The sequence below is a fragment of the Oryx dammah genome, unplaced genomic scaffold (genome assembly GCF_014754425.2).
Source record: "Oryx dammah isolate SB20612 unplaced genomic scaffold, SCBI_Odam_1.1 HiC_scaffold_26, whole genome shotgun sequence".
NCBI lineage: Eukaryota > Metazoa > Chordata > Mammalia > Artiodactyla > Bovidae > Oryx > Oryx dammah.
Genome location: NW_024070210.1, coordinates 54,964,785 through 54,983,565, shown reverse-complemented (window position 1 = coordinate 54,983,565; position 18,781 = coordinate 54,964,785). Strand labels below are relative to the sequence as shown.

The 18,781-nt window shown below is 45.2% G+C and overlaps 1 protein-coding gene across 5 annotated transcripts in view; it reads right to left on the bottom strand.

Moving 5' to 3' along the window:
• TLN2 (talin 2) overlaps positions 1–18,781 on the bottom strand; it is a 496,933-nt gene that overhangs the window by 391,573 nt on the left and 86,579 nt on the right. For all 5 annotated transcript variants that reach the window (XM_040226669.1, XM_040226672.1, XM_040226673.1 and 2 more), the window contains exon 2: positions 13,248–13,333. The gene's annotated coding sequence lies outside the window, so the exon portion shown is untranslated. The remainder of the gene's footprint in view (positions 1–13,247; positions 13,334–18,781) is intronic.

The window sequence follows — 18,781 nt, the reverse complement described above, 5'->3', positions numbered from 1 at the left end:
GCTTCCCAACCAGAGATCAAACTCACATCCCCTGAACTGGAAGATGAAGTCTTAACCACTGGACCCCCAGGGAAGTCTCTTCAGTGCATTACTTTTCATCTATCCTAGCTCTTCTCAAAGCCTTATTCTTCACATTTTCTGGACATCTTTGTTTGCATCCATCAACCTCACCTTCCCTTCCCACACCTTCCCCAACACCCACTCCTCAGCACAACCATCACCAGATCACACTTATCCAGCATTTCTGTATTAGACACAGAGGATCCCGTAAAAAGAAAGTGACGCTTACCTGGCCAAAGCCCCTTCCTCATACAAAAATACCATAGGCAGAAAATCTAATGATGCTCTATCAGTGTCTTTAAAACTTAAGAACATGTTAACAACTGAGAGAAGCTTTTGCTGACACCAAGACACAAGACAACGAATTAAATTATTAACATTCTTCTAAGAAAGATTGACAAACGGCAGCCCCCTCCAGTAGTCTTGCCCAGAAAATCCTGTGGACAGGGAAACCTGGTGGGTTGCTGTCCATAGAGTGGCACAGAGTCGGACAAGACTGAAGCAACTTAGCACGCATTGGAGAAGGAAATGGCAACCCACTCCAGTATTCTTGCCTGGAGAATCCCAGGGACAGAGGAGCCTGGTGGGCTGCCGTCTATGGGGTCGCACAGAGTCAGACACGACTGAAGTGACTTAGCAGCAGCAGCAGCAGCAGCAGGAAAGATGGACTGTCTCCAAATCTAGTTGCCCTAAGGCTGTCCATAATTTTTACTCAAATTCAGGCCTAAGCACAGCCTGAATATATAGCCTGGGAATATATGGCCATGCATATTTATTTTTCCAAGCATCTGTCTCTGGGATGTAGTGAAGGTCTGCCATCACAATTCTTCTGATGACATGGACAGATGTGCTCTAAGTCATGCAGTGATAACCCCACAAATAAGTTAAGGCACTACAACTGCCTGGAACAAATCAAAACACTATTTAAGAAAAAAATGAATTCATAAATCAGTTTAATCTTTGTAACAGTCCCTTTTTGAAAAGGGCAACATCCTTGAGGTCAGGGGTTGTGTCATTCTCCTTTATATGTTCCCCCTCTCCAATATTTAGCAGGATACTGCGTAGAATAGTCAAGATGTACTGTTACTCATGAGTATTCTTGAAACCTGTATGCAGGTCAGGAAGCAACAGTTAGAACTGAACAGGGAACAACAGACTGGTTCCAAATAAGAAAAGGAGTACATCAAGGCTGTATATTGTCACTTTGCTTATTTAACTTCTATGCAGAGTACACCATGAGAAACGCTGGGCTGGAGGAAGCACAGCTGGAATCAAGATTGCTGGGAGAAATAGCAATAACCTCAGATATGCAGATGACACCACCCTTATGGCAGAAAGTAAAGAGGAACTAAAAAGCCTCTTGATGAAAGTCAAAGAGGAGAGTGAAAAAGTTGGCTTAAAGCTCAACATTCAGAAAACGAAGATCATGGCATCTGGTCCCATCACTTCATGGGAAATAGATGGGGAAACAGTGGAAACAGTGTCAGACTTTATTTTGGGGGGCTCCAAAATCACTGCAGATGATGATTGCTGCCATGAAATTAAAAGATGCTTACTCCTTGGAAGGAAGGTTATGACCAACCTAGATAGTATATTCAAAAGCAGAGACATTACTCTGCCGACTAAGGTCCATTTAGTCAAGGCTATGGTTTTTCCAGTGGTCATGTATGGATGTGAGAGTTGGACTATAAAGAAAGATGAGCATCAAAGAATTGATGTTTTTGAACTGTGGTGTTGGAGAAGACTCTTGAGAGTCTCTTGGACTGTAAGGAGATCCAACCAGTCCATTCTAAAGGAGATCAGTCCTGGCTGTTCTTTGGAAGGAATGATGCTAAAGCTGAAACTCCAGTAGTTTGGCCACCTCATGCGAAGAGTTGACTCATTGGAAAAGACTGATGCTGGGAGGGATCAGGGGCAGGAGGAGAAGGGGACGACAGAGGATGATGGCTGGATGGCATCACCGACTCGATGCACATGAGTTTGGGTGAACTCTGGGAGTTGGTGATGGACAGGGAGGCCTGGTGTACTGTGGTTCATGGGGTCACAAAGAGTCGGACACGACTGAGTGACTGAACTGTCTGACTATATTTCACTTTTAAAAGTACTTTCCCCCCTGTTTTAATCTTATTTTGTATCTTATTTTATTGACCGTAGACTGCATGTTGTTATGTTGTTTGCTTCTTAATAAAAAGTGGGATCAACAGCTCTAGGGGTCAGCAAGGTCAAATATGCGGTGTCAGGAAACAGCACATAAAATGGAAGAAGTTTGAAGCAGAAGAAGTGTTAATCAAGGTAATATTGCAAGGACTTCCCCGATGGTCCAGTGGTTAAGAATCCTTCTTCCAATGCAGGGGACATAGGTTTGAACCCTGGTCGGGCAACTAGGATCCCATGTGCTACAACTAAGACCCAATGCAACCAAATAAATGTTTTTTTTTTTTTTTTTTTTAGAGGTAATGCTGGCCACAAACTGAAATGCCCAGAGCTCTAAACAGCACATCTTTCCCACGTGGCAGTCTCCTGAGTCTTGAGTCACATCTACAAGGAATCCCATGATTGCTTAATGGGCTGGGAGCAACCATCCTAGGTCTTAGGAATCCCATGATCAGTCCAGGAGCTTACACACCTGATATTCAACACCATGCAAGCTAACCAGACCCAAGCAGCTCAATGTCAGAATCCACCTCAGAAGAGATCATCAAAAGAAGAATGCAGCGGCAGCAGCCTGGATCATCATCTTCTGCATTTGTCAAACGCATGTAAACAAGAGATTTCTCTACATCCTCATCGATCCTTTCCACTCTTACATAATTTGGAGGCAGGCAGGACAGTCAGATGGAGTCAAAGGGAACTCAGGGTTCACAAGGCTTTTGTACTTATGTCTCCAGGATTTACTCTCAACACAGGGCAGAGAGGATGCTCTGTTCCTGCCTCAGGCAAGTTTTTCCTATATGTGGGTTCTGAGGACATCAGCCTTTTCACCTGCATTCAGGAGCAGACCCTGCAGAGAACAAGAGTGCCCACTTCAGGCAAGTCCCAAGTACAAAGGGCACTTGCAAACCAGACTTCCCTTTAAAGGAGGGTGTGGTCTTCTTTACATGGCTCATCTCCTCTGGGAAACACAGATTAAATGACACAAGCTCCATATTAACCAAAGGGTCACGGCTAAGATTAGTGTAGGACAGAAAGACATCTTGTGCTTTCTGAGGTGATATACCGAGAAAGATTCAAAGCATCATTTATGTAGCATTCCTGACAGAAACACATCCAATCATGAGGAATCTCCTAGTGAGGAATTATCATACAAACCCAAATTGCTAGAAGTAACTGACATTTTTTAAGAGTGTAAGTCAATGTCATCAAACACACACACACACACACACATAGAGGCACACACAAAGGCAGAGGGACTGTTCCTAATTAAAAAGATGACAGGTATGTGACAACTGAATAAAATCAGCATGACCCTGGACTGAATCCTAGGTCAGGGGAAGAGTTATTGTCATAAGTAGCAAAATTGGGGCATGAACTGCATATTCAACAACAGTACATCAGTGTTATACGTCCTCATTATAAAGCAACTATATTTCAATGCAAATTACTTTGAAAACAATTTTTTTTAAAGAAAAAGATACGCAGGTTGGGGAAAGTGTTATATATGTCCTGTTTTACTAACTAAACTATAGTTACAAAGAGGAATGTCTTTGTTCTTAGGAAAGACATGCAGAAGCTATTTAGGGGTCAAGTGGCATGACGTGTGTAACTTCAAATGGTTCAAAAAAAATAACAGGCATCAATATGGAACGATAGAGCAAATGAGGCAAAACAGCCATAATTGATGAATTAAGTTTAGACTATATAGGAGTTCTTTGTATTCTGGCAAATTTTCTGTAAGTTTATTTTAAAATAAAGCTTTTTAAAACAACATAAATTCAAATTCAACTTGCAAAGTATTTCTACAGTAACACTGGTTCAATGAGGCAAGGCCCCCATCCCATAGGAAAAGCACCTGTCACCATCCACCCACCCCCAGACCCAGGTGACTGTGTCCCTCTTCCACCTCAAAGTCAATATCTGGCCAAGCTCAGCCATTGAGATTCATCTCCCAGGAATCTGAAACTGAGCCAGGAAGAGGTGAGAACACTGAGCAGAAAAGAGGGCAACTTCAGGTACGAGGCCTCCGCATAGAGTGGGCAGAGGAGCGGGTCTGGTTTTGATGAGGAGGATGTGGTGACACTGGACAGGACTGTCTCAGAGCACGAATGAGCACATTGGTGGTTACGTCTCAGTACACAGCAATCCCTCAATACAGGCTGGCTGCAACCAGCAATTACTGGAGAAATATCTCAGAGCAGGAAAGAACACATTGGTGGGTATGTCTCCAGTACACAGCAGTCGTTCAATAAAGGCTGGCTGCAATCAGCAATTGCACTGAACAACTCCACCTCACCCCCACTTCATTTTAGCCACCTCAACTGTGTCTGTTCCTTGGCAACAGACTATCAATACAACAAGATGAAGATCCCCATGAACTCCTGCCCACAAAGGTAGACTGGGGAGTGCAGCCACCCACCCCTCCCCTGCTCCCACGCTGCTGCCCTGTTTCCACCAGAGAAGGGATGGCTCCTTCTCCTTTCATACCCACAGCCTCTTATCCAGGGACAAACTGGCCGCAGCAAAGGGCGCAGCCTGTAACAGAGACCACTCAACCTCTACCAGGCACGACACACTGTGGCAAACAGCCAGAAGGAAAAGACTTGGGCCTTGACCAGGCAGGAAACCTGGATCCTTGTACTACTAACCTCAATGAAAACCTGGTAAATTACCACTCTCATCTGACCTGCAGGTAGACAGAATAATGGTACCCAAAGTTGTCTATGTCCTCATCTCTATAACCAGTGTACATGCTACATTACATGGCAAAATGGACTTTGCAGATGAGATTAATTTAAGGATCTTGAAGTAGGGAGATTTTCCTGGATTATCTAAGTGGGTCCAATGGAGTCAAAAAGACCCATAAAAGCAGAGAACCTTTCCCAGCTATGGTCAGCGGAAGATCAAAATGTAGCAGGATTTGAAGATAGAAGGAAATAAGCCAAGGAAAACAGATGGCCTCTAGAACCTGAAAAAAGGCAAAGAGATAGAATTCTCCCCTAGAGCAGGGGTCCCCAAACTCCAGGATCTAATGCCTGATGATCTGAGGTGGAGCTGATGTGGTGATAAAATAGGAATAAAGTACACAACAAATGTAATGTGCCTGAATCATCCCCAAACCATCCCCACCCCCTGCCTGGTCCATGGAAAAACTCTTTCACAAAACCAGTCCCTGGGGTCAAAAAGGCTGGGGACGGCTGATCTAGAGCCCCCGGAGGAACAGAGCACTTGATTCTAGCCTCCTGAGACTCGTATCAGGCTTCTCAGCTGCAAAATTGTAGGATCAAATAGATTTATGGTGTTTTAAGTCACTAAGTTTGTGGCCATTTGTGAGAGCAGCACTAGAAAACTAATACGGACTTTATTCCCTCCTCTGGAAATGAGAAGGTTTTCATCCTTTCTGAGAAGTGGGGTCAGGAGAACTCCTGGGGCACCCCTGGAGAAACCTTGGCCCTTGACCATAAGTTCTCTGAAGGTAAGTAATTCACAAAACCAACAACCTCCATGTCAGATGGAATTTATTATCATCCACCCTTGTTTTGTGGGTTTCCCAGGTGGCTCAGTGGTAAAGAATCTGCCTGGCAATGCAGGAGACTCAGAAGGCATGACTTTGATCCCTGGGTCTGGAAGATTCCCTGGAGAAGGAAATGGCAACCCACTCCAGTATTCTCCCCTGGGAAATCCCATGAACAGAGGAGCCCCTGGCAGGCTATATATAGTCCATAGGGTGGCAAAGAGACAGACACAAGTGAGCACGAGCATGCATGCCCTTGTTTGTATTTTGCCACTAGAACTCATTCTTTTTTTAGTAATAAAAATAAAATGTCTCCCAAGTTACTAAGTAATTGGCAAACCCCAGGGGCCCAGAACACCAGCATCCGCACTGTATCCGCCTGCTCAGTAAACATTCCCCAACAACCACGCCCACCCAGAGGGCTTTAGTGCTGCCAGATCCAGTAGTGAAATCACCATGGCCGCCTTCCAGGTTTCTGAGTCATCTTCACCACTGCAGGTCCAAGCAGCAGCAGCTGGATTTTGACCTCAAGGCACCAAAGCCCAAACCCAGCCCTGGAAATTCAGCTGCTGCACAAGGCCCCCCAAACCCCCACCGCCCTTCTCTAACATCTTCCCTATGCAACTGCCCTGCAGTCTCCTGGGAGCCATGCAGCTGGCTGGGGGTCACGCTGCCAAGTGTAATCCATGGGGGTAGTGATGCGCTCCAGCTACATCATGGGAGCTACTTAAAATGATTGCCTCTGTTCTCAGGAGGGTGTTTGAGGGTATTTCTTATCACGGAAATATTTCCAATGAATGAAACATCTGGGGAAGACAGCTACTGTCCTAACTCTGATGCAGTCTCACTAGAAAGGCCTGTGACAAGCCTTGTGGCTGTAGTGAGGATGGTAGTTTTTTTGAGCAGAGCCTATTTGTAGCTTCCACTTCTTTATTCTCCCAAGAGCTGGAGAGTGTGTGTGTCCTCTGCAAGTGCAGTTCTAAGGACAAGAGGTCAAAGTCCATCAAAACAGACCCAGGAAAAAGGAGCTGTCATTCCTTTTGACAATCTTTGCTGCATCTACTCAAAACTGGGGCCCACCAGGTGGGTTTCCCAGGGGATCTCTTCAAGTACAGAGAGCATCACCTCTAAAGCAGAGAGCACCTAGATACCAGGGACTTGTACTGGAAATGGCTCTGGCCCAAAAAGGAATCTGTTCTAAGCACCTGGTGCAGGAATTGGCCACACAGGGTGCCGGCTGCTTTACAAAAGGAAGAAGCCTGTTTTAGGGTGGGCAGGCCAACAAAGCTCAGCCACGGGGAATTTGATCACCTTTTTATCATCCTGTCATCACCCACTCCAGTTAAACCAAGATCTGCCACAGATGCCTGCCAAATGACAATGAAGGACCATGGCTCTGCCTTGGAGGAAAGTGCTCCTGAAACGTCACACAGTCATTCTGGGCGCCCGGGAGACCCCAGCCACAGACAGCCCAGCACAGCCACGATAATCTGTCCAAGAGTCTCCCTCTGAGCAGGAGCAGAGGTGGGGAACTGGAGAAGGAGGTGAGCCCACAAATGCCTGGGCAGAAGGGAGCCGCCTCCAACCTGACCCCCATCTTCCCTCTCCCACGTGCTGCAACATACGCTCCGGGGCATCCGTCAACAGCACCACTGCGTATGAACAGAACGAGAAGGATGCAGAGAAAAGGAGCCTGTGGAGAGGAACGGGCAAGTCCAGAGATGAGGCCTCAAAGGCTGAAACACAGAACCAGAAAAGACATCCTGGCAACCCTTGCTACTCAGAGACTTTGTTTGAAGCCCTAGAAACTCCTAGACCTGGCATGGCAATAATTTTTTTTTTCAAGTCCTCTATATATTAAGCTTTCAAAATGACAAATTTTCAGGACTAACAACATTCTGTGCTAGTGACAGCTCTTAGGTCACTGGGCACCTAAGAGTATCTCATCTTTTTAAAGGTGAATTTTTAGAGGTGCATAACTTCTGACCTCAAGAGTCTACAGAAATGCCACATGGTCTACAAATAAATATTTTAAAAATGCTCACTGCAGTATTACCAAAATGTAGGGAGAGGGAGGGTAGGAAGCCCAGCCAGCAATGAGAGAATGAAAGCTCATACAACTTACATTTTCATGTAAAAAATAAGACACAACAATTAACAACAAAATAATAATAATATGTGGTCTTTCAATATAGGGTCGATTTTTTTTAGCATGGAAAGTGTGTCCGTAATAGTTTTTTAAAATACATTACACAGATTATTATACCATATTAATTTAAAAGGAAATAACATGTTATCTCATGTTTTTTAAATAATGTCAAGAATATAAAGAGTCCTACTACTACTTTGAAAATACCTTCCCTTCTCACAAAAAGTGAAGGGTGTCAATAGTATCCTTTATTGTTCTTAAAGCAGGTAAAGGCTCTGTCTGCAAGGAGGGAACAGTTGTTAAAAAAAAAAAAAAAAAAAAAACTGCCAAATCCCCAGTCAGTCATTCCTTTAATTAGACATATTGCTTTTTCAGGCTTTTCTTTTTTTAATAAAGAGAAACATGCCCCTAAGGGTCCCAAATGAGAGAAAGCACTGGGATTGGAAGTCACCATAGACCCACAACTGCAGACAAGGTCATACAACAGATCAGAAAATCCCAGTTCGCTGGATAGGGGTGCCTCTGGGTAGCCAGCCACAGGCTGTGGGCGAAATCTTTCCGTGCCCCAAACCCCACGTGCCCTGTGAGCAATGCTGGCTCTAGGGTTGGCATGTTTTGAAATGAGGGAGATTGAGAGAATCCTGCATTGAGGCAGAGACAGGAAGAACTGCAAATCACAAAGTATCTGAATGGTGTTTATTGCTTCATTTAAAGGTCTGTGTCTATCCTTTGGCATCCTAAAATTTATTACATTGTGACTTTTTTAAGTATATCTGGTACAAAAAGGGGAGATAGTCCCAAATTTGGCAACCCTATAGCATGAATGGAGAAGATTCTTGAGAGTCCCTTGGACTGCAAGGAGATCCAACCAGTCCATTCTGAAGGAGATCAACCCTGGGATTTCTTTGGAAGGAATGATGCTAAAGCTGAAACTCCAGTACTTTGGCCACCTCATGCAAAGAGTTGACTCATTGGAAAAGACTCTGATGCTGGGAGGGGTTGGGGGCAGGAGGAGAAGGGGACGACCAGGCATGAGATGGCTGGATGGCATCACGGACTCGATGGACGTGAGTCTGAGTGAACTCCGGGAGTTGGTGATGGACAGGGAGGCCTGGCATGCTGCGATTCATGGGGTCGCAAAGAGTCAGACACGACTGAGCGACTGAACTGAACTGATAGCATGAAACAGAGGTCCAAGAGGCTGGACAGCTTGACTGGGATTACCCGATGGGAAGAATGTCATTAGAGGGGGAGCCATTCTCTTTCTTTCTACAAAGTTTTTACTCCTCTTCTTTAATTACATGTTGTAAATTACCTTTGTAACTTTGTAAAGTAAAATTACATTTTAAAGAAATATAAGCAAAACCTGTTACAGAAAAGAGTATACTTACTCTCCCTTTTTTTTTCTTCCCAAGCCCCTCATCTAGCCTCTCCCCTATTACTGAAAATAACTGAAGAACCCAGAGAGGAGGACTTAAGTCCACAAAAGGCAAGGAAACACTCACTGTTGTGTTCACCTGTTAAGGCTTGCAATTACCAGAGATTCCTCTAACTACTGTTACCAGCAGCCTGTTTGCTCAGGGGTTCATCAGCAGTGCTTATTAAGCCATTGCTCTTCTGATACACTGGTTTTAGACAAGCCAATGGAAGAGAGAAAATACATTGTTGGGTTCATTTAACAAATGTTTATTGAGCCTAAGGCTGAGTGCTGGGCCCTGGGATACAGGATAGATAAAGCATAATCCCCCTGTCCTCAGGGGCTCGTTTCTACAGACCAAGAAATTGGCTTCAGACATGAGCAAAGAGCTCAACCAGAGGGAATACAGCCAGACAGCGGGGGAAAGGGGCACTTCAGCTAGTCTCTGAAGAGCGAATGGCCAGGATGAATACACAGTGCTCCAAGAGCATCATATCTAAAACCATTCTCTCGTCTCACCTCCTTCCTTTCACTGTTGAGGAAACAAGTCCAGAAAATAGAAGCCACTAGACATTGGTGCCAATACGAGAAAGTAAAGTGCAGGTAAACATTCTTGGGCCCAAGGTTACCCACTACAGAGCAAGGAGGTAAACCCAGCTCCCACTAGCTCCGAATCCTTAACTCTGGATGCAAAAGCCTAAAGAAGTGAGAAGGAGCTGCTTCCAAGATCCAATTTTATGTTTTCACGGGTGGGCGGGCCCACCTTGCCACTCCAGTGGGGAGGTACAGGCATGAACTTGGTAACACAGAATTTGCAACCCAAGCCTAATAGTACAGTTCCTCCATTGCCTAAAACATGAGAACAGGAGTGCATACCTTGCCTCGAAAACCTAGTTATAGGGATTCAACTTAATTCTGCATTTGGTGAGTGATTCAGTGGCTCAGAACGTAAAGCATCTGCCTATAATGCGGGAGACCTGGGTTTGATCCCTGGGTCGGGAAGATCCTCTGGAGAAGGAAATGGCAACCCACTCCAGTACTCTTGCCTGGAAAATCCCATGGACGGAGGAGTGTGGTAGGCTACAGTCCACGGGGTCGCAAAGAGTCGAACACAACTGAGTGACTTCACCTTCAGTTTCACTTTTCAGTTTATATACAAACTCAGCATATATATGAAGCCAAAATCAAGGAAACTCATTCAAAACTTAAAGCCCATAAACTCTAGAATTGTGTACCTGATACAGAATAAACAAAATAACCCTGAGCAGAAGGAGGTTATTTGGAAACGGTCAGATACAGGAATCCCACACAGTGATCAGAAAATGGTCTTCAGAAACAATGCAATCAGGACTTCCCTGGTGCTCTAGTGGTTAACAATTGGCCTTGCAATGAAGTGGATGCAGGTTCAAGCACTGGTCAGGGAACTAAGATCCCACAGGCCTGAGAGGAACTAAGAGTCCACCCAGGCAAAAATAAATTAATTAAAATGTTTTTAAAAATGCCTTCAACCTGACTTCTCACCTTCTGCCTCCAGCAGGAGCCATCAAGGATTAAGTTGTAGCCCTGAATCTTAGGGCCAAAGGCAGTCACGCAAGCCCCCTAGAGACCTGTCACTGGCGGGACTGGCAGGAGCTAGCAGGGGTGGGGTGAAAAGTCAGCCTCCCAAGTGCACTTTTCTCAGTTCATTTCTGCGAAGCAATGACCAAGTTCCTTCTATAACTCAAGAGGCCAAAGTGCTACAGAAGCAATATTTTAAAGCTGACACAGTATGGGTAAAACGAGGGTGAGATGGAAGGAAAACAGCACAAATAATCAGCAATTCAGTCTTACCACCAGTAGTAAAGTTCTCTTTCTAGTTGTGATGCAGGTGATGAAAGAAAGAGGAGATAAAACCCTGCCCAAGGTCCAGCAGACCAGGCTGGACCCTCATCTTACTTGCTACATGATCCCAGGCAGTGCCTTCAGCCCCGACCTCAATCTTGTCCTCTATGAAATAGTCACTACCTGCCTCTTGAGTCGTCAGGAGGGCTAAGGCACAAGTCATGTGCCAAGTGCTTTGCCTTAAACCTCGTGTGTTGTAAGTGTTCCATAAACGGCCACTGGAACTGTTAACTACCCAAGAGGCAAATCAGTCTGGCTCCTTGTAAAAACTACACGACTTCTGAGAGGGCTGACTGCAGCTGTCCAGCAGTGCTGAGCCTGCAATAGCACACCCACATCTCGGGAGGACAGCCCCAGGGCCAGTTCACCAGCTGGATCCAAGACGCCCTCTTTGGCAGCAGCGTCTTGAGCCTCCCCAATAGCCCCTTGAACCCTCTCTCTGCCTGGTTTTTCTGTGGTCAGTTCTCTGCTTCCAATAGAGTCTCTCTTCTCAACAACCCACTTAAGTGTGTTAGCCTAGCTGAGGCAGCCTGCTCTTAAAAACAAGAAACAGCCTCAGTGTTTTCAGAAATGCTGACTTCAAAACAGGCACAATCATCCTATGAGGCAGAGACCTCATAGGATTCCACCTCAAGAATCTCAAAAGCACAGAACTTAAAGGGAGGATTTCCCTGACACCACCATAGCACAGTATAACGAGGTACGAAGCTTAGACACTGGTGAGGGTAACTTAACAGGCTCCCATACTCCCTGGTCGAGCTCATATCTCAAACCACTCAGCTTCACACTGCTCAAGAGACGAACCCACCAGAAAAACTCCCGCTGGGTCTCTGGGGGTTTTGCAGGCACACACCCTAGGCAGCTCACCAAGAGTCACACTCAAGGACAAGTCTCATGGGCATCAGGATCCCCTTAGACCTTTCTTCTCCAAGTGTGAGATACAACTGAGCAGCTTCAGCATCACCTGGATCTTGTGAGAAACACAGGCTCACAAGCCCCACCCAGACCTAGCCTATTGGGGTCCCCCTTTTAACTAGATGTCCGGGTGACAGTGCTTGAGAGTATTTAGAACAAAGTATAGCCAGAATGGACTGTGATTATTGACTGAGGTTTTCACTCAGTCTTTTCCTTTCTTTGTGGAAGAAAGGCAATATTAGCCACTGGCACATAGTAGATAATCAATATTCGTTGAACGGATGAACAGATGAATGGGTAGTCTACCAAGTGACTCAAGAAACTTACCCTGTATTAAGTGCAAAGAAAGATGCAAGCATGGGCCTGAGAGAGAGAGAGAGAGAGAACACTTGGGGGCAGAGAGAAGGAGTCTTTAAATGAGGTTGTCAGTGGAGGCCTCTCTAACAGGAGTTCACATCAGGAGCGGCATGAAGCTACGGTGTGATGGATGAGCAGGCACACGCTGGGAAGAGGATGTCAGCCCTACCCGCACCTACACTTGCCACCATAAAGGGTCTCTGGCTGTAGGCCAGTAAGGATAGATAAGACTCATAAGTTTCTTGGTCCAATGGTTAAGAACCCATCTTGCAAATGCAGGGGACAAGCATTCGATCCCTGGTTGGGGAACCTAGATCCCACATGCCGCGGAACAACTAAGCCTGCACACTGCACCTAAATCCATGTGCTCCAGAGTCCTTGAGCCACAGCTAGAAAGTCTGTGAGGCACAATGAAAGATCCTGCATGACTTGATGAAGATCCTGTGTGCCACAACTAAGATCCAACATAGATAAATAATTTTTTCTTAATTTTTAAAAGAACCCTGGAACTAAGAAACTAAAGGGAAAAGAAAAAAATTATTTTAAAAAGACCCATAAGTTGGGCTCTGATGGTAGAAAAGAGCAGCTCTCAGGAGGCACATTCAGCAGGTCCCTGACTGTAAGACAGCTGGGGTCAGGAAGGCCGTGTCTAGAGTCACAGTTGCCATCTCCATGGCTCCTGGAGGTGGCTGTGCCACAGGAGGGCTGAAGAGGGAAGCAGTCCATCAGCTAGACTCTGTTTCCTGGCCACAACCCCTCCAGCCCTCAGATTCCCAAGCAGAGACATGGAGATTACTCACTGTTTTCTCCAAGTCGATCCAGGAACTTGCAGCCGAGCATCCAAGGGTCCAGGAGCCCAGTCCAGATGTTACCCTGCAACAGCACGCTGGCCAAAAAGAGACAAACGACACGAGTCAGTGCAAGCGGCCACGTTAGTGAGTAAACAACACTGTCTCAGCATGGAACGACACTGACGGGGTTCAGGTGATAAAGAGCAGAAAAGGAAAGCGCCCCTTCGGAGCCAGCAGTCTCAGAGCGCTGTGCAGTGATACAAATGGCAGACTCCTCTGCTCTCAGCGTCGGGAGAAGCACTGGCCCACCAGCAGCAGCTCCAGAGCAGTCTCTCTGCAAATCCCCCGATATGGAGTCTAGACATAGGGCTGCAATGCCCTTGGAGAGAATCAGGCCCAACCCCTCTCTTTACAGACAAGAAAAGCCAAGACTTAGAAAAGACAACAGGCCTTGTCTAAAATCAGCAGAGTATAAAGGCTAAGCCAGGAAGGGAATCGAGGAAGCAAGTCTATAAAAAAGCTTAAGTTTACCTGTAAATTACCTTCCTTCGAGAAACCTGGGTTCTAAATAAATGTTATTCTTATCTGTTCTGGCTCTTAACAGACCGACAAAGCAGCCTGTTTAATGGTTTCCCGAGTTCTCTCTTTTATCCCCAAAGACTTTGAAGAGCCAAACTAAAACTCCTGGTTTTCTCCAAAAACAAAAGAAAACAAGGGAAAAAAAGAAAAACCCCGGGACTGTTCATATTTGAGTACAAGACGAAAAACCTAAAACTTTGGAGAAAAACTTGAAGGCCTAAAAATTCCAAATTTATGAGATATAAACAGCACAGAACAGAAACAAAAGCTTCTCTTCCATACATCAGGTTTATAGACCCAAGAGACTAGAACATTCCAGAGACATGCCTGGAGACCATAAGAAGTGGTACACTTCAAAGACAAGGGGGCTATCTTGTTAAAATAAAATGGATGATCAAAATGCCAAGTCTTTAAAAAAATGACGCTTCTGATTATGTTTTTTTTAATGAATTGTCGTCTAATTATATATTTAAGACATAATTATGTAAACAGTTACCTCTTCTCCTGGGGTTCTAGTTCCAACTGACCTTGACAAATCAATGTAACCTTGGGCATATCACACCTAACCATGCACGTCTTCCATCAACTCATCCATGAAAAAGCAGTGATGGGATAAGACTCAGCTCTTCAGCTGGAGAATTCTGAAAATCCCCTGCATTGCTGAAACAAGCTGAAAGTACCTCCCATTGAGTCAGCTTATACAAAGCATAGTTACTCGCCTACTTTGAAAAAATGAATGTCAGTCATTATAAATTTAAATTGCCGTCTCTTAGGAAATAACTACAAAGTTGGTGTAACAAGTGTCATGTTCTGTTTGCAGGGAGTTTACTTCGACAGTGACAAATATGCCCCCACCTGCACTAAATGGGGTATCTGGGTCTGTTTCCCCAAAGGTCCATTATTATTTATAAGGATGAAAGTTAGGGTTTCTTTTGCATGAAGTGGAATTCAGGCAGTGAGGTCATTTGTTTTGAAACTACAGCAACCATTCCAGTTTTTTCCCCCATTTTAGCATTTCAGTTACTCTGGGTCAAGAGTAAAAGATGAAGATTTCAGAGAAAATGCAAAGCCTGGTAGGCCACCCACAGAATGGTCAAAGATTCTGCCCTGGACAGTCCAAGGCACAACTAACTAAGGGGGTTCCCTATCCCAAGTTAGGCAAGTTCACTGGTAAAAAGTTGGTGCAGACTTGCACACAAGCAGACTCATACATATTTCAAAGAATGTTCAACAGTCCCAGGATTCATTTAAAAAAAATAAACGAAAAAAAACAGAACCTACTATACTGACCACATGGTTCCTGATCCTTACAGGGCAGGAGGGTCCATAAACTCCTCTGGAAATATGATGAACCCTCTCCCCCAGAAGAAGGACATGAGAGATTCAGTTTCAAATTTCCCCAGAAATTTCTCTGTACCTCTGGTTAAGGACCCTGGCTTAATTAACACAAGGAATCCCTTTTCATCTTTCTCTCTGAAATTTGTACAAGCCCTTGCTAAAGAGGGTCATGAGTGACAACCCCATTTACAAAGTGATACACAAGGGCAGGGACCAGAGAGAAAACTGGCTTTGTGCAGCTCTTAGGATGGAGAATATGACTGCAGCCAGCAATGCTAACAACTGTTCTTGAGGCCCTGGCTGTGCCTGGGAGCCTTTGCCAAACAGTTTCAACAGGGACCTTCCCAAATCTAGGTTTGCACTTGGTACTCAGGTCTTCAAAACAACAACAAAGAGTAACACGGAAACATATGTAATACCATATGTTAAATAGCCAGTGGAATTTGCTGTATGGCTCAGAGAAGTCAAACCGGGGCTCTGTGACAATCTAGAAGGGTGGGAGGGGGTAGGAGGTGGGAGGCAGGTTCAAAAGGGAGGGGATATATGTATACCGATGGCTGATTCATTTCGATGTATGGCAAAAACCAACACAATATTGTAAAGCAATTATCTTTCAACTAAAAATAAACAAAATGGTTGCAACAACAACAACAAAAATAAACAAACATCTGCATTACTTAGGAATGCATACAAAGGTACCAAGGATCAGTTAAAATGAAAAACCAAGATGCTTATCATAACTCTGAAGTGATAGGGGGCGATTCTTTTTGAGATATTCGTAATGTTGATTTCTTAGCCTGGCTGTCAGCTTCCCAGATGTTCAGATTATTCCTATACATTGCATATATTACTCTCCATGTATGTCACAGAGTAAAACAATCTTCTTTATAGAGAGATTCAGGCCAGGGACAAGGCTCTCCAGGACTTGTCATCTCAGCCCCAGCTCAAGACACAGCAGTAAAACTGCACTGAGCCCCCTCCCCCCACCTGAGGGTGGGGCCCACCAGGGAACAGTGACCAGCTCTGGCCCCTGGGTCACCATCTATAAATAAGTCCTTTTTTTTTTTTAAAAACAAGTCCACGCCCTGGGACAGTCCGGTGTTCTGGGCTGAGGCCACGCTGACCTCCGATGCTGCCCATCACTCTGGGAAATACTGGTGTTGAGTTTCTGTGAACTCACTGGTCTTTCTCTTCCATGCTTGGCAGGCCTATATCCTGGGGCACATTCTGTTACTGTGAACAATCTCAACAAGTCTTCCTGAACCGCTGAGAAAGGAACAAAGCCCAGACTCATGTGTGGAGCTTACAAGACTGTTCAGCCATCTCCTTCCTCAGCTGGATACACAGGAAGGAGGGGCCTTACATGTTCTCCTTCAGCTGCCTCATTACTCCACCCTCCTGGTGAGAATTCTGCTCATTCAGAGAGTGGTCAAGACATCTACTGGCCAGAATGAGAGGTAGACAGTGTAAGGAGTCATGACCAATATGTTTAGATTCCTATCCCTTTTGTCAGAGAAGGAAATGGCAACCCACCTCAATGTTCTTACCTGGAGAAATTTCATGGACAGAGGAGCCTGGCAGACTACAGTCCACAGGAATCGCAGAGTCAGACATGACAGCAACTAACACTTACACTTACTTATCCCTTTTGCACACTTACCAATACTATCTTGATCAAATAAGGAAAGTATGCTCCTTGCCTAATAATTTGAGCAAGAGCATGCCATTCCCAAAAGACCCTTCTTAGGGTAATCTTACCAGCAAATGAGTGGCACTAGTGGTCAAGAACCCACGCGCTAATGCAGGAGACATAAAAGACGTGGGTTCAATCCTTGGCCAGGAAGATACCCTGGAGAAGGGCATGGCAACCCACTCCAGTACTCTTGCCTGGAAAATCCCATGGGCGGAGGAGCCTGGTAGAGACCATGGGGTCACTAAGAGCCGGACACAACTGAGCGACTTCACTTTCCCTTTTCACTTTCATGCATTGGAGAAGGAAATGGCAACCCACTCCAGTGTTCTTGCTTGGAGAATCCCAGGGACAGCGGAGCCTGGTGGGCTGCCGTTTATGGGGTCACACGGAGTCGGGCATGTCTGAAGCGACTTAACAGCAGCAGCAGCAGCAGCAAAGAGTCAGACACAACTGAAGCAACTTAGCATGCACACACGCACTAGCAGACAAAGCTCTGATTTTTTAGTTACAACAGCCAAATATTGACACCATGACACCACATAACATTTTAACCCGGTTTGGAATAAGCTACCCCCATACCCTGTGGCTTTTTCATACTGTTCATGGGGTTCTCAAGGCAAGAATATGGTAAATGCAGCCATGAAATTAAAAGATGCCTGCTCCTTAGAAGAAAAGCTATGACAAACCTAGACAGTGTATTAAAAAGTAGAGACATTGCTTTGTCCATCCATATAGTCAAAAGCTATGGTTTTTCCAGTAGTCATGTACAGATGTAAAAGTTGGACCATAAAGAAAACTGAGTCCTAAAGAATTGATGCTTTCGAAGTGTGGTGCTGGAGAAGACTCTTGAGAGTCCCTTGGACAGCCAAGAGGTCAAACCAGTCAATCCTAAAGGAAAGCAACCCTGAATATTCATTGGCAGGATTGAAGCTGAAGCGCCAATATTTTGGCCACCTGATGTGAAGAGCTGACTCACTGGAAAAGACCCTGATGCTGGGACAGACTGAGGGTAGGAGGAGAAGGGGATGACAGAGGGTGAGATGGTTGGATGGCATCAACTCAATGAACGTAAGCTTCAGTAAACTCCAGGAGACAGCAAAGAACAAAGAAGCCTGGGTTGCAAAAAGTCGGACACGACTTAGTGGCTAAACAAGAACATCCCCTGTGGAAGACAGACACACAGTACACCGTGCTCTATACAGGAAACAGTGCAGTTCTTCATCTCTCACTATGACTCTTCTACTCTTCTCCTAGCTCAAGTCTGCAGTTCAAAAAAGCAAAGCAAGGGACTTCCCTGATGGTTCAGGGGCGAAGACTCCATGCTCTCAGTGCAGGGAGCCCAGGTTTGATCCCTGGTCAGGGAACTAGTTCCCACATGCCTCAGCTAAGGCTTTTACACATCAGTGCAGCCAAAAAAAATATTATTTAAAAAATGAAAATTTTTTATTTTAAAGATAAATAAATAAGCAACGCAAAAGCCAAAATAAAAACCCACTCTCTAATATGTCACCTTCAAAAGTAGAACATCCCTCTGGATTCTGCCCTTTCTCCTGAGTTCAAGACTGGCATAGCTTGCTGTGCGCCTGTGTGTGTGTGTGTAAGCACTCGACGACACATATGTATGCAAGCCCAACATTCTTGATGGACTCAAAACAATAGCTTACAGGGAAACTCTTGCTCAGAGCTCAGGAAAAGTAAAGGCCAGCCAACTCCAGAAAAACAAAGGGTTTTAGCAACTAACACGAGAACAAAATGATCTCATGCCCCTTTCCCACTGTGCCTGCGCCTGAGTGGGCTCCTTCTCAAACTTGAAGTGCTCACTCAGAGGCAGTCACTGTTTCCACCCTAGGGAAACCCATGGGGAGGAGGGCCAAGCCAGGAAGCAGATTCCAGAGGTAGCTTTTTGATGTTTAACCCAGAAAACCCACAGACC